Genomic DNA, 11,189 nt, shown 5'->3' on the forward strand with positions numbered 1-11,189 from the left:
GCCTTCGGAGATGATAGATGTTTGCATCGACAACTGCATGATCTACTGGGGAGATGATGAGAAGTTGGAAGAATGTCGATTCTGCAAGAAACCACGATTCAAGCCGCAAGGAAGGGGACGTAATAGGGTACCGTACCAAAGGATGTGGTACCTACCAATTACAGATAGATTGAAAAGATTGTACCAATCGGAGCAGACTGCTGGAAAGATGAGGTGGCATGCCGAGCATACTCAGACGGATGGTGAGATGACTCATCCATCAGATGCAAGAGCCTGGAAACATTTTAACAAAGTACATCCGAATTTCGCTAGCAATAGCCGGAATGTGTACCTCGGATTATGCACAGATGGATTTAGTCCATTTGGAATGTCAGGGAGACAATATTCATTGTGGCCTGTCTTTCTTACGCCATACAACCTGCCACCGGAGATGTGCATGCAACGGGAGTTTTTATTCTTGACCATATTAATACCCGGTCCGAAGCATCCAAAAAGGTCACTTGATGTTTTCCTACAACCACTGATAAAAGAGTTGAAGGATTTGTGGTCAACAGGGGTGAGGACGTATGACTGCTCAACGAAGAAGAATTTTACGATGCGAGCTATGCTTTTGTGGACCATAAGTGACTTTCCTGCCTATGGGATGTTGTCTGGATGGACTACACATGGGAGATTAGCTTGTCCATATTGTAATGGAACGACAGATGCATTTCAACTGAAGAATGGTAGAAAGACAAGTTGGTTCGATTGTCACCGTCGATTTCTTCCAGTTGGCCATCCGTACCGAAGAAACAAGAATTTGTTTAGGCACAAAAAGGTTGTGAGAGACACTCCTCCTCCATATCTAACTGGAGAACAAATTGAAGCGCAAATCGACTACTACGGAGCTAACGAAACAGTTCGCTGGGGTGGTAATTGGCATGTCCCTCGTAATATGCCTGATTCTTACGGTGTTCATCACAACTGGCACAAGAAGAGTATATTTTGGGAGTTACCATATTGGAAGGATCTCCTTCTGCGCCACAACCTTGATGTGATGCATATAGAGAAGAATTTCTTTGAGAACATCATGAATACAATATTGAATGTCCCAGGGAAGACAAAAGACAACATAAAATCGAGGTTGGACTTGCCGGATATTTGCTCAAGAAGTGAGTTACATATAAAAAGCAATGGCCAAGTTCCCGTTCCAATTTTTAGATTGTCTTCAGAAAAAAAGTCGGTTTTGTTCAATTGGGTGGCATCAGAAGTGAAGTTCCCTGATGGGTATGTTTCAAATCTTTCAAGATGTGTTGAAAAGGGTCAAAAGTTCTCCGGGATGAAGAGTCATGATTGTCATGTCTTTATGCAACGACTTCTGCCATTTGCATTTGCGGAGCTACTTCCAACAAACGTACATGAAGCACTTGCAGGTAGTTTACAATAGGACAATAATATTAAATTGGTTTAGTTTACAATAATAGTATTTGACTAACAATGTGTTTAATTGTTTTTGGAATAGGCATTGGAGCATTTTTCAGGGATTTGAGCACACGCACTCTTAAAGAAGAAGTCGTAGAACAGCTTCAGGAGAACATTCCTATCTTATTGTGCAACTTGGAGAAGATATTTCCTCCAGGCTTTTTTGACGTGATGGAGCATCTAGCTATCCACCTCCCATATGAGGCATTGCTTCGTGGACCGGTACATTACGGATGGATGTATCAGTACGAGCGAGCCATGAAATATTTGAAGGGAAAAGCAAAGAACCTCGCCAAAGTTGAAGGTTCTATAATTGCTGGAAGTTTGACAGAAGAAGTTTCTCACTTCACATCGTACTACTTTGCGTCAAAAGTACGTACACGAAGAAGAGCTCCAAGAAGATATGATGATGGTGGCGTTGCGCCCACATATGCAGTTGTTGGTGTTCCAGAAATCTTTAGCCAGATTGGACGACTTGGTGGGAAATCAAAACAGGTTTGGTGGTCGAGTGAAGAAGACGCTCATAGTGCACACACCTATATTCTACTCAATTGCGAGGATCCATTGATGCGTTATTTTGAAAGGTAACTTAAATTGAGTATACATTATATAATTGAGAGAGATTAATTCATGTAAAATGTGAATTTACAGCATGTTTGTTTCACAAGTCGAAGAAACATTTCCTGGTATATCCACAAGTGACGTAGACAAAAGAAAAGATCAACACTTTGTTAAGTGGTTGAAGAATCAGGTATTAATCAAATACTTTTAAAATTTTCATACATGAATGATTTGTATTTCAACGTTCTTTTTATTTTTAAATAGGTTGATTATGACGACGATGCAGATTATCCTAAGTGGTTACACGAAGTAATTCAATCTCCACTTGTAAAGGTCACCACATCACAGATGTATTTCACACGAGGCTATACTTTTCACACATATGAGTATGGTAAACAGCGGGCAACCAGTAACTATGGAATTTGTGTGAAAGGAGAAACAGATTTCTACGGAATCTTGACGGAGATTATTGAAGTCGAATTCCCAGGGATATTGAAGCTAAAATGCGTCCTCTTCAAGTGTGAATGGTTCGACCCCGTCGTCAATAGAGGTGTTCGGTTGAACAAATTCGGTGTAGTAGATGTCAACGGTGGCCGGAGGTACAACAAATTCGAGCCCTTCATCTTAGCTTCACAAGCAGACCAAGTTAGCTTCCTTCCATACCCACGGATGAGAGAGTCGGGTATAAATTGGTTAGCCGTGATCAAAGTTACACCTCGAGGACGAATCATCGTAGGAGAAGAACCACCATTGCAAGAAGAACAAATAAATGAAGTTCATGAACCTGAACAAGAAATTGATGACATCCTTCTCATTGATCCGCATAATCACGAGTATGAAGATCTTACCGAAGATCCCACGGAGGAAGCTGTTGAAGACGAGTTTCATGTAAATGATGATGTTTCAAGTGATGACGAGAATGTCGATGAATCCGATTAATGTATTTCATATTTGTATGAGTTTGATTTATTATATATAATTAAAGATAATGGGAGTTTATTTATAAATAAGATATCGACATTAATTATAAGTAAAGGAATTGTGTTTTTATAATTTTCGGTTTGGATTAGAATGAATTGCTTGAGGTTAAAGGATAGAAGTGTTTGATATATGAAGTAGAAGATAAAGAAGATGTGGTTTGGGATTTGGGGTTTCGTTTTAGGGGTTTAGAGACAGTCGTCGTACTTTCCACGTTATCTCACGGGAATTTTACGACGATTTATAATACATTACCTCGCATATTCCACGGTAACAGTAAACGTCGTAAGAGCCTCGTTAACTTACGTGGACTAAGAGACGATTTATAATTAAAAAAGCGGACCTCGCTTATTCCACGTAAGACTAAAACGTCGTAAGAGCCTCGTTAACTTACGTGGAATGAGCGAGGTTAGCTTTTTTATTTTACTTTTCGTCGTTAATTCGTCGGTAAATATAAACCCTAAACTAAAATGAAACCCAAATCCCTAAACCCCAAATGTGCAAACCCTAAAACTCCCCATCCTACTTCATATAAACTAAAAAAAAATTAATTTTCAATTTTATATAAACTTAAAAAAAAAAGAGAAGAAAGATATTGGAAACACATATGACGAGATACGTAAGTGTAGCCCACATAAATCTACATCATTTGTATTCAAATATCTTCTTCTCTTTTTTTTATGTTTTTAAACCTTTCATATATGATTTGTAGAGTGTGTTTGATTTGTTGTGTGATATGTCAAATTCAAAATTTGTAAAATTGTTTTCCAACGTATTAAACCTTTCAAATTCAAAAAAATATATATATTGAAGTTAAAGGGTTAGAAATATATGAAGTATAAGATAAGAAATATAAGGAAGATATGGTTTGAGGTTTGGAGATAAGAAAGATAGGGTTTGAGGTTTGGGGTTTAAAATTTTAGGGGTTAGCAAAAAAAGCCTCGCTATTTGCACGTAAAATCGATGATAAAAACAAAAATCGTCGCAAGAACGACGTTAAATAAAACACGGGCCTCTGTATATCCTCGTTAATTTGCTTGGGCCTTGCGACGAAACAAAAGACGGGCCCACGTAAAATCGATGATAAAACAAAAATCGTCGCAAGAACGACGTTAAATAAAAGACGGGCTCTGTATATCCTCGTTAATTTGCTTGGGCCTTGCGACAAAACGAAAGACGGGCCTCTGTCTTTCCTCGTTATTTTGCGACGAATTATCGACGAACACTAATCCTATATATAGGCGAAACCGCAGTCCTCTTCATTTCCTCTCTAATTCCTCTCTACAGCCTCTCCATTTCCTCTCAACATGGTAACTCTCTTTCCTCTCTAAGTAGTTTAGGGAATTTAGATTAGGTGGTTAGTTTAGGGAATTTAGTTTACGAAATTAGTTTACAAAATTTAGGTTTCCTCATTTTATTAATTACGTAGTTAATACTGTTCATAATTTTTTATTTACTCTTGACTTTAATTTAGAAATTTAAATTTTGCAGACTATTCGTAGGCACCAGCGTAGTGCTCACTACTCGCAGATGTTCGGTCCACCGGGTAGTCGGTTAGACCCGTCTTCACTTCCCGGTTCTTCTTCAGCTCCTGGTTCTTCGGGTCAGCAGGAGACCGTCCCCGAGACTCAATCTTCTCAGAGAGTCTCGCCTTCTTCTACGGCATCGCCATCAGTTCCTCATGTGCCTCCTCCGGTAGCTCCTCCTCCGATGCCAGCTCCTCATGTGCCTCCTCAGATGCCCGCCCATCAGGTTCATGCTGATTTGATGGTGCCAGCGAGTTGTCCTTACTCTCAGTACACTGTTGAGGACATTCTCGGTTTGCCAGGCAGAGAAGGCTTACCGATCATAGACCCCGACCGACCTGAAGGAACTCTTTGGTATGTATGTTACATTTATTTTTTAAAATTCATTTGTGACTTTAATAAATATTTAAAACTTTGAATTTGTTTTTTTTTTCCAGGTTTGGGGTTGATAACTGCCTTGCAACAGAAGTAACCGAGACGATTAAAGGTTACTTCTCCATGGCACATCCCAACTGGAAATCCACTCCGATCTACATCAGAAGGACGTGGTTCAAGATTTACGCTGTAAGTTTTTACAATTTATTCCTGATTTATATTTTTTTAAATTTTATTTTTCTAAACTAATTATTAATGTTTTTTTTTGCAGCAAAAATTTAATTGGTCCATGGGGGTCACTGAGAAGGTGCGGAAAGAGTTTATCGACAAGGCGAAGAAACGTTTGTTGGACACGGTCTCCAACTGGAAGGGTGACTGGATCGTGAAGGGCTATGAGCGGGGCAAACCCTCAACCATCACCACGGACGTGTGGGATGGCCTCATCCGTTACTGGAGGGATCCTGATGCCATGAGAGTCGCCCAGTCTTGCTCCGCCTCCCGTAACTCGGTAGATGAGCATGGCCACAGGGCGATGCAACATAGTACGGGCCAAAAACCACACGCCCGCGTCCGTTTGGAAATGGTACGTAATTTAAATATTTAACTTTTTGATTTTTAATATATATATATATATATATATAATAAAAACTTTCTTAACTATTTTTAGGCCAAGGAGTTGGGACGTTTACCGACTCTTATGGAACTTTTCGATCGGACCCACAAAAACAAGGCGGGCGCATTTGTAGATGAGAGGTCTGAGAAGATCTACAATGATGTGGCAGCTCGTATTGACGAGCGTGAGACCCAGCTGGCGCAGGAGTCCGCCGACGGATTACCCGTCGTCTTATCCACAATAGAAGTGGATAGAATTTACGAGGAGGTAAATTTTATATAAATTTTTTATTAATTCCATTTTACTTTAAAATTTAAATTTTAATATATATTTTATTGTTTTTTAAGGTCGCTCCTAAGAAAAAGGGACGTGTGTTGGGGATTGGTTCCGTCAACGATGTTCCGAGAGCGACTTCCTCTTATGGCCAGAGACGGGATGATGAAGTCTCTCAGCTGCGCGACGTGTTGGAGACGACACAACATCAGCTGTCGTCGACACAAAACGAGTTGGCCTCGACAAAATCGTCGTTCACAGCTCGTATGACTGGTCTCGAGAACTTCTTGGACGTCATAGCGGCCACAAATCCGGAATGGGAGGCCATGTTCAGGACCATGAGACAACAAAACCCCATTCCAGGCGAGACATCCGTGCAAGTCAACGAGGAAGATCTCTCGAGAAGGAGCGAGGAATTCTACGACGCGGCAATGCAGCATTAGTTTTTTTTTTGTTATTGTATTTTAAAATTCAAAACTTATTTATATATTATATAATTTCATTTTAATTCGGCCAAAAAAATTTTTTCTATTCGATTTAATTTCAATTAAAATTTTATTAATAAATTAAATAAATATAATTTTTATTTATAAATTCAGTAAATAGAAAACAAAGTAATTTCGTCGCTAATTCCCGATGTATTAACGAGGAAAATTAATGACGAAATATCGAGGAACAATTATCGAGGATTTTATGTGGATTTAGTTACGATTCTATTACGACGAATTGTTTTCGTGTTTCTTACGTTTTTATTACGACGAATTTATTTAGAGGTTTTTGCGTGTCTTTTACGACGAATCATTTACGAGTTTCTTACGAGGAAGCACAACGACCGCGTTACGTGGAAACCCCACGTGGTCTTTACGATGAAAACTTAATTCTTCTTTACGAGGAAAATATAACCTCGCTAATTAACGAGGAAATGGCGACGAATCTTCTCTTACGACAATCATATAACGACGAAACGCCTTTTATCGCCATTTCCTCGTAAGCCTTCTTTTCCGAGGAAATAACGACGATTTTGGCCGTCGTTAAATTTGTGTTTTCTTGTAGTGATACTTGCAGCGAGGCAATGAAGGGAAGTAAGGAAATTAACGTTGTTTATAAATCAGCTGGTGTTTTGTACAAAATGGCTGATAATTGCTTGGCGCTTTCTACCCTCGTTAAGCTTTAATTTGTAAAGGATAAATGTGGATTCCGGGTAAAGAAAAAACATCTTGATTATATGGGTCTATTTTTTTGTTCTAAGTCTTCTACAATTTGGACTAATTTCCTAGTAAAAAATGAAAGGAAAAAACAGAGGAAGAAGATCTTTTGTGTGTATGTAGATGGAAAATGTTTGGACATCAGGTTCTAACTCAAACATATATGTCATCATGACATCAGTAAGAATATAGCAGTGTGATATAAAATGATGGTACCATACCGCTGAATGGTTATAAGTTGTACCACGGTACCAATCAATACCTTGCGTAAAATATTAACTCTCAAAACTGCAGTGTTGAATCAATTGTTGAAGACAGCTTAAGCTAGGACTGTTATTTTGACGCGGACCAAGCGGGCTGAACCGAACTGATCCGATTTTTTTTGTTTTTAATTTAAGTTCGGTTACGAGTTCGATAACATTATGTGTGAACCGAACTGTCCAAACCGAACTAATCAAACGAACCGAATGCACGTGTCTAGCTTACACATTTGAGAGTATTAGCGTTAGGCTAAATATCCGTAAATTTAAATTTGATCCGTTATTTGCTTCGATTTAGTCCAAAAATCCAGATATCTATAATTCTCTGAAACAAAATAAATATTAATATGCAATATATATAAAAAGAGACAAATTACAAATACTTATATTTTAGGAAATATATATTCACTCCTATCCGTTATATGCATATATATATATACATGTATTAAAAGATATAAATTATATAATTATTTTATTTTTATGTTAGTTTTAAAGTTTTGAATTAAATTAATTATTTAGTTACTAGTGTTTTAAAATAAACAAATTTTATTTCTAGTAAGATATTAATATTTTTTTCTATTTAAAAAATTTAAATTTTATTTGTATAGATTAAATCAGATACTCAATCAAAAATATAAATTATCAGGACACCTAATATCTGAATAATTTCAGATCAAATCTGATCGAAAAATTGATAATCCGAAAGAAACAGAATGAGTAGAATAACTCTAAAAATTTGGATATTATTATTAGCTCCCTGCCCACCCTAGAGTGTACTGAGGAGTCAAGAAGATGAAACAGTGGAAACAAACAAACCTGCGTGTAAAAGAGGATGAAACAATAAACGAAGGAGACGTTGCTCTCCTATTGGTCTTGACCTAAAAGTAGTACAAGTCGACACATGATAAATATGTCCAATCTTCCACCTGGAATCTCCGCCACATTCTCTTCTAGTTTATCTGTCTCCATATATATATTCTTCTTTCCGCGAAGGGTCGTCGTAGTATCAAAATGAGACACGGATAGATAAATGGTCAATAGACTTTTGTCTGAAAAATCTTGTTCGTCCATTTCAGTGGCTCTGCTGCTTCATTTGCTAAGATGCCACATTATTAGATCGACGAATGGTCCAAGTTTATGTCAGACACACAATTGTAGTCTGCTACACAACACAATATTTTAAGTCTTTTTTTTTATCTAAAGTCGCACACATTTTAAGAGTTTGAATACAATAGCAATAGCTCTCCCCACTCTTCCTTGCTTTGGCTCTCGAATGTGACTAACTATACAGAGAGCATTTAAAATAAATGGCTTTAGAGTACGATTCTTTGAATGAAAACGCGAAGAAGTTGTTAATCTTTTACCAACCGCTTGTGTTACACAATGATCACAGTGTGTTACACACGAGTTCGAGAGAAAGAATAAGATAGACGTTTCAGGCTTATAAAATTTTCTGAAAATACTTTTTGTATTATTGAGATTCGGTGTTGTGTTTACAACAAATGATTGATCTTTATATAGAGATCGAATCAGTACAAGTATAAGAGACACAACTCTTTATACTAAAGGACACAACATGAAGAGTTACAACTCTTTGTGTAATAACATAAATAACTAACTTATGTAAATGTATTAAGGAGAGATTAGATTATGTAGTTTAACACTCCTCCTTAATCATATCTCGACTTGACTCCAAGCTGCTTCCTTAGATCTTCAAATCTTGAACCGCCCAATGCCTTTGTGAGAATGTCTGCGAGTTGATCATCCCCTTTGCAATACTTCAGTTCAATGATTCCTTTCTGCTCAGCTTCCCTCACGAAATGGTATTTGATCTCTATGTGCTTCGTCCTTCTGTGTTGCACTGGATTCTTCCCAATTGCTATTGCTGATTTGTTGTCACATAAGATCGGAATGCCTCTTTCAAACTTCTGACCAAAGTCTTCAAATAGTCTTTGTAACCACACTGCTTGATTTGCTGCTGCACACACGGCTATGTACTCCGCTTCAGCTGTTGATTGCGCCACTGTTTGTTGCTTGCTTGACTGCCAACAAAACATGGCTGATCCAAGAGTAAACACATAACCTGAAGTGCTTTTCTTGTCTTCTTTAGAACCACCCCAATCGCTGTCTGTGTAGCCTAGAAGTCTTGGTTCTTTCACGCTTGTGAAGTACACTCCAAAGTTTGATGTTCCTTTGACATATCTTAACACCCTCTTGGCTTCTTGGTAGTGCTTCATGCGGGGTGATGACATGTATCTTGAGAGATAGGCGCTTGCATACATCACATCAGGTCTTGATGCACACAAGTACAAAAGCCCTCCAACGATGCTTCTATACTTAGTCGGATCTCCATACTCCTTGTCATCCTCAACTCCTTTTCCTTGTGGTGTAAGTGGGTTGCTTACACTCTTGTTGTCTCGCATCCCAAACTTGTCTACAAGTTTGTTTGCATACTTTTCTTGTGAAAGAAATATGCCTCCATTGTCTTGAATTACTTCCATTCCAAGAAAGTAGTTCAATAATCCAAGATCCACCATCTCGAATTCTTTCTTCATGTTCTCCTTGAATGTGTTGATGCTCTGGATGTTGCTTCCTGTGATGATTATATCATCCACATATAGACTCACGATCAACACATCTCCTCCTTGCTTCATGATGTATAAAGCCGCATCATTCATACTCCTCTCAAAACCGTTTTGAAGAAAGTATGAATCTATTCTTCCATACCATGCCCTTGGGGCTTGCTTTAAACCATATAAAGCTTTGTGTAGCCTTAACACCTTGTGTTCTTTCCCGTGTGTCACATACCCAGGCGGTTGTGTGACATACACTTCTTCCTTGAGGTCGCCATTGAGAAAGGCTGACTTCACATCCATCTGATACAATCGCCACTTCATCTGAGCCGCATATGCAAGTATGGCTCGTATTGTATCATGTCTTGAGACAGGAGCAAACGTCTCAAGGTAGTCAACACCATACTCTTGAGAGAACCCTCTTGCAACTAGCCGCGCCTTGTGCTTGATGTGATTGCCGTTTGCATCGGTCTTGATCTTGTAGATCCACTTCACACTTATCACATTCTTCTTCTTTGGCTTGTCCACTAGTTCCCACGTCTTGTTCTTCTCAATCATGGCTATCTCCTCATTCATCGCTTCTCTCCATTCCTTGGTACCACACGCTTCATCATAAGTGTATGGTTCTTCATTTGCATGAAGACAAGCTTCTATTGCTTGAGCCGCTTCATCAAGCTCTACTCTCGTGCCCTTTCCATGATATCGACCATGGACTTGAACTTCTTTGGTGCCTCAGAAGTTTCTTCATCTCCACTACTAGTATCATGATTATCATTTTGAAAGAGAATAGGACTGAAAGTACCTCCAAATTGTTCCTCGGGACTAGATGCACCTTCGGTTTGTTCCTCAGGGCTGAATGCACCTTCGGTTTGTCCTTCAGGCGAGTGAGAGTCTTCCATAGACAACTCCAATGTCTTCCTCACCTCTTGTTGCCTTTTCCAATCCCACTTCTTGCTTTCTTCAAACTCGACATCTCTTGATACTTCAATCTTCTCATTCTCCAGGATGAGAACTCTATAGCCTTTGGATTGGTTGCTATATCCAACAAAGACTCCACGCTTTGCCTTGACGTCTAGCTTCCTCCTCTTTTGATCCGGGACATGTATGTAGCATATGCTACCAAACATTCTCATGTGTGACACATCTGGCTTGTGTCCACACCACTTCTCTATAGGAGTGACATCTTCTTCTATTGCCTTTGATGGCAGACGGTTTTGAAGATATGAGGCAGTGTATACCGCTTCTGCCCATAACTTGAGCGGTAAGTCTTGCTCTGCCAACATCGATCTAGCCATCTCCACTAAAGTCCTATTCATGCGCTCTGCTGCACCATTTTGTTGTGGTGAATAAGGCAAGGTGACTTG

Source organism: Brassica napus, chromosome C7 (assembly GCF_020379485.1).
Source record: "Brassica napus cultivar Da-Ae chromosome C7, Da-Ae, whole genome shotgun sequence".
Taxonomy (NCBI): Eukaryota; Viridiplantae; Streptophyta; class Magnoliopsida; order Brassicales; family Brassicaceae; genus Brassica; species Brassica napus.